Source organism: Hippocampus zosterae, unplaced genomic scaffold, assembly GCF_025434085.1.
Source record: "Hippocampus zosterae strain Florida unplaced genomic scaffold, ASM2543408v3 HiC_scaffold_50, whole genome shotgun sequence".
NCBI classification, from domain to species: domain Eukaryota; kingdom Metazoa; phylum Chordata; class Actinopteri; order Syngnathiformes; family Syngnathidae; genus Hippocampus; species Hippocampus zosterae.
This window is the reverse complement of record NW_026262959.1, coordinates 685,126-690,946: the sequence shown is the minus strand read 5'-3', so window position 1 is coordinate 690,946 and position 5,821 is coordinate 685,126.

Here is a 5,821-nt window from a genome sequence, read left to right as displayed (position 1 = left end):
GGCATCGCCCCCGGTACCTCCAGCCGCTACTATTTCCGCGGGCCGTGTTCCAACACTATTCACCCCGGCCAAGAGGCCTATTCCCCGGCCCGCACCCCGCCATTGAGACTGCACGGGAATTATTATTTTTTTATCTCTCAACCTGTCCAAGAGGCCTGCTGCCCGCCGCACTCGCCGCCGGGCCGGCCCGCACCCCGCCATTGAGACTGAACGGGGATTATTATTTTTTTTAACTCGGCCTCCGGGCCGGGGCGGGCTTCGCCCCCGGTACCTCCAGCCGCTTCTATTTACGCGCGCCGCGTTCCAACATATTCACCCCGGCCAAGAGGCCTATTCCCCGGCCCGCACCCCGCCATTGAGACTGCATGGGAATTATTATTTTTTTATCTCTCAACCTGTCCAAGAGGCCTGCTGCCCGCCGCAATCGCCGCCGGGCCGGCCCCCACCCTGCCATTGAGACTGAACGGGATTATTTATTTTTTTAACTTGGCCGCCGGGCCGGGGCGGGCATCGCCCCCGGTACCTCCAGCCGCTACTATTTCCGCGGGCCGTGTTCCAACACTATTCACCCCGGCCAAGAGGCCTATTCCCCGGCCCGCACCCCGCCATTGAGACTGCACGGGAATTATTATTTTTTTATCTCTCAACCTGTCCAAGAGGCCTGCTGCCCGCCGCACTCGCCGCCGGGCCGGCCCGCACCCCGCCATTGAGACTGAACGGGATTATTATTTTTTTTAACTCGGCCTCCGGGCCGGGGCGGGCTTCGCCCCCGGTACCTCCAGCCGCTTCTATTTACCGCGCCGCGTTCCAACATATTCACCCCGGCCAAGAGGCCTATTCCCCGGCCCGCACCCCGCCATTGAGACTGCACGGGAATTATTATTTTTTTATCTCTCAACCTGTCCAAGAGGCCTGCTGCCCGCCGCACTCGCCGCCGGGCCGGCCCGCACCCCGCCATTGAGACTGAACGGGGATTATTATTTTTTTTAACTCGGCCTCCGGGCCGGGGCGGGCTTCGCCCCCGGTACCTCCAGCCGCTTCTATTTACGCGCGCCGCGTTCCAACATATTCACCCCGGCCAAGAGGCCTATTCCCCGGCCCGCACCCCGCCATTGAGACTGCAAGGGAATTATTATTTTTTTATCTCTCAACCTGTCCAAGAGGCCTGCTGCCCGCCGCAATTGCCGCCGGGCCGGCCCGCACCCTGCCATTGAGACTGAACGGGAATTATTATTTTTTTATCTCTCAACCTGTCCAAGAGGCCTGCTGCCCGCCGCAATCGCCGCCGGGCCGGCCCGCACCCTGCCATTGAGACTGAACGGGGATTATTTATTTTTTTAACTTGGCCGCCGGGCCAGGGCGGGCATCGCCCCCGGTACCTCCAGCCGCTACTATTTCCGCGGGCCGTGTTCCAACACTATTCACCCCGGCCAAGAGGCCTATTCCCCGGCCCGCACCCCGCCATTGAGACTGCACGGGAATTATTATTTTTTTATCTCTCAACCTGTCCAAGAGGCCTGCTGCCCGCCGCACTCGCTGCCGGGCCGGCCCGCACCCCGCCATTGAGACTGAACGGGGATTATTATTTTTTTTAACTCGGCCTCCGGGCCGGGGCGGGCTTCGCCCCCGGTACCTCCAGCCGCTTCTATTTACGCGCGCCGCGTTCCAACATATTCACCCCGGCCAAGAGGCCTATTCCCCGGCCCGCACCCCGCCATTGAGACTGCATGGGAATTATTATTTTTTTATCTCTCAACCTGTCCAAGAGGCCTGCTGCCCGCCGCAATCGCCGCCGGGCCGGCCCGCACCCTGCCATTGAGACTGAACGGGATTATTTATTTTTTTAACTTGGCCGCCGGGCGGGGCGGGCATCGCCCCCGGTACCTCCAGCCGCTACTATTTCCGCGGGCCGTGTTCCAACACTATTCACCCCAGCCAAGAGGCCTATTCCCCGGCCCGCACCCCGCCATTGAGACTGCACGGGAATTATTATTTTTTTATCTCTCAACCTGTCCAAGAGGCCTGCTGCCCGCCGCACTCGCCGCCGGGCCGGCCCGCACCCCGCCATTGAGACTGAACGGGGATTATTATTTTTTTTAACTCGGCCTCCGGGCCGGGGCAGGCTTCGACCCCGGTACCTCCAGCCGCTTCTATTTACGCGCGCCGCGTTCCAACATATTCACCCCGGCCAAGAGGCCTCTTCCCCGGCCACACTCGCCCGCCGGGCCGGCCCGCACCCCGCCATTGAGACTACACGGGAATTATTTTTTTTTTTATCTCTCAACCTGTCCAAGAGGCCTGCTGCCCGCCGAAATCGCCGCCGGGCCGGACCGCACCCTGCCATTGAGACTGAACGGGGATTATTTATTTTTTTAACTTGGCCGCCGGGCCGGGGCGGGCATCGCCCCCGGTACCTCCAGCCGCTACTATTTCCGCGGGCCGTGTTCCAACACTATTCACCCCGGCCAAGAGGCCTATTCCCCGGCCCGCACCCCGCCATTGAGACTGCACGGGAATTATTATTTTTTTATCTCTCAACCTGTCCAAGAGGCCTGCTGCCCGCCGCACTCGCCGCCGGGCCGGCCCGCACCCCGCCATTGAGACTGTACGGGGATTATTATTTTTTTTAACTCGGCCGCCGGGCTGGGGCGGGCTTCGCCCCCGGTACCTCCAGCCGCTTCTATTTACGCGCGCCGCGTTCCAACATATTCACCCCGGCCAAGAGGCCTCTTCCCCGGCCACACTCGTCCGCCGGGCCGGCCCGCACCCCGCCATTGAGACTGCACGGGAATTATTATTTTTTTATCTCTCAACCTGTCCAAGAGGCCTGCTGCCCGCCGCACTCGCCGCCGGGCCGGCCCGCACCCCGCCATTGAGACTGTACGGGGATTATTATTTTTTTTAACTCGGCCGCCGGGCTGGGGCGGGCTTCGCCCCCGGTACCTCCAGCCGCTTCTATTTACGCGCGCCGCGTTCCAACATATTCACCCCGGCCAAGAGGCCTCTTCCCCGGCCACACTCGTCCGCCGGGCCGGCCCGCACCCCGCCATTGAGACTGAACGGGGATTATTATTTTTTTTAACTCGGCCTCCGGGCCGGGGCGGGCTTCGCCCCCGGTACCTCCAGCCGCTTCTATTTACGCGCGCCGCGTTCCAACATATTCACCCCGGCAAAGAGGCCTCTTCCCCGGCCACACTCGTCCGCCGGGCCGGCCCGCACCCCGCCATTGAGACTGCACGGGAATTATTATTTTTTTATCTCTCAACCTGTCCAAGAGGCCTGCTGCCCGCCGCAATCGCCGCCGGGCCGGCCCGCACCCTGCCATTGAGACTGAACGGGGATTATTTATTTTTTTAACTTGGCCGCCGGCCCGGGACGGGCATCGCCCCCGGTACCTCCAGCCGCTACTATTTCCGCGGGCCGTGTTCCAACACTATTCACCCCGGCCAAGAGGCCTATTCCCCGGCCCGCACCCCGCCATTGAAACTGCATGGGAATTATTATTTTTTTATCTCTCAACCTGTCCAAGAGGCCTGCTGCCCGCCGCAATCGCCGCCGGGCCGGCCCGCACCCTGCCATTGAGACTGAACGGGGATTTTTTTTTTTTTTAACTTGGCCGCCGGGCCGGGGCGGGCATCGCCCCCGGTACCTCCAGCCGCTACTATTTCCGCGGGCCGTGTTCCAACACTATTCACCCCGGCCAAGAGGCCTAGTCCCCGGCCCGCACCCCGCCATTGAAACTGCATGGGAATTATTATTTTTTTATCTCTCAACCTGTCCAAGAGGCCTGCTGCCCGCCGCACTCGCCGCCGGGCCGGCCTGCACCCCGCCATTGAGACTGAACGGGGATTATTTTTTTTTTTAACTCGGCCTCCGGGCCGGGGCGGGCTTCGCCCCCGGTACCTCCAGCCGCTTCTATTTACGCGCGCCGCGTTCCAACATATTCACCCCGGCCAAGAGGCCTATTCCCCGGCCCGCACCCCGCCATTGAGACTGCATGGGAATTATTATTTTTTTATCTCTCAACCTGTCCAAGAGGCCTGCTGCCCGCCGCAATTGCCGCCGGGCCGGCCCGCACCCTGCCATTGAGACTGAACGGGAATTATTATTTTTTTATCTCTCAACCTGTCCAAGAGGCCTGCTGCCCGCCGCACTCGCCGCCGGGCCGGCCCGCACCCTGCCATTGAGACTGAACGGGGATTATTTATTTTTTTAACTTGGCCGCCGGGCCGGGGCGGGCATCGCCCCCGGTACCTCCAGCCGCTACTATTTCCGCGGGCCGTGTTCCAACACTATTCACCCCGGCCAAGAGGCCTATTCCCCGGCCCGCACCCCGCCATTGAGACTGCATGGGAATTATTATTTTTTTATCTCTCAACCTGTCCAAGAGGCCTGCTGCCCGCCGCAATCGCCGCCGGGCCGGCCCGCACCCTGCCATTGAGACTGAACGGGGATTTTTTTTTTTTTTTAACTTGGCCGCCGGGCCGGGGCGGGCATCGCCCCCGGTACCTCCAGCCGCTACTATTTCCGCGGGCCGTGTTCCAACACTATTCACCCCGGCCAAGAGGCCTATTCCCCGGCCCGCACCCCGCCATTGAAACTGCATGGGAATTATTATTTTTTTATCTCTCAACCTGTCCAAGAGGCCTGCTGCCCGCCGCACTCGCCGCCGGGCCGGCCCGCACCCCGCCATTGAGACTGAACGGGGATTATTTTTTTTTTTAACTCGGCCTCCGGGCCGGGGCGGGCTTCGCCCCCGGTACCTCCAGCCGCTTCTATTTACGCGCGCCGCGTTCCAACATATTCACCCCGGCCAAGAGGCCTATTCCCCGGCCCGCACCCCGCCATTGAGACTGCATGGGAATTATTATTTTTTTATCTCTCAACCTGTCCAAGAGGCCTGCTGCCCGCCGCAATTGCCGCCGGGCCGGCCCGCACCCTGCCATTGAGACTGAACGGGAATTATTATTTTTTTATCTCTCAACCTGTCCAAGAGGCCTGCTGCCCGCCGCACTCGCCGCCGGGCCGGCCCGCACCCTGCCATTGAGACTGAACGGGGATTATTTATTTTTTTAACTTGGCCGCCGGGCCGGGGCGGGCATCGCCCCCGGTACCTCCAGCCGCTACTATTTCCGCGGGCCGTGTTCCAACACTATTCACCCCGGCCAAGAGGCCTATTCCCCGGCCCGCACCCCGCCATTGAGACTGCATGGGAATTATTATTATTTTATCTCTCAACCTGTCCAAGAGGCCTGCTGCCCGCCGCAATCGCCGCCGGGCCGGCCCGCACCCTGCCATTGAGACTGAACGGGATTATTTATTTTTTTAACTTGGCCGCCGGGCCGGGGCGGGCATCGCCCCCGGTACCTCCAGCCGCTACTATTTCCGCGGGCCGTGTTCCAACACTATTCACCCCGGCCAAGAGGCCTATTCCCCGGCCCGCACCCCGCCATTGAGACTGCACGGGAATTATTATTTTTTTATCTCTCAACCTGTCCAAGAGGCCTGCTGCCCGCCGCACTCGCCGCCGGGCCGGCCCGCACCCCGCCATTGAGACTGAACGGGGATTATTATTTTTTTTAACTCGGCCTCCGGGCCGGGGCGGGCTTCGCCCCCGGTACCTCCAGCCGCTTCTATTTACGCGCGCCGCGTTCCAACATATTCACCCCGGCCAAGAGGCCTATTCCCCGGCCCGCACCCCGCCATTGAGACTGCATGGGAATTATTATTTTTTTATCTCTCAACCTGTCCAAGAGGCCTGCTGCCCGCCGCAATCGCCGCCGGGCCGGCCCCCACCCTGCCATTGAGACTGAACGGGATT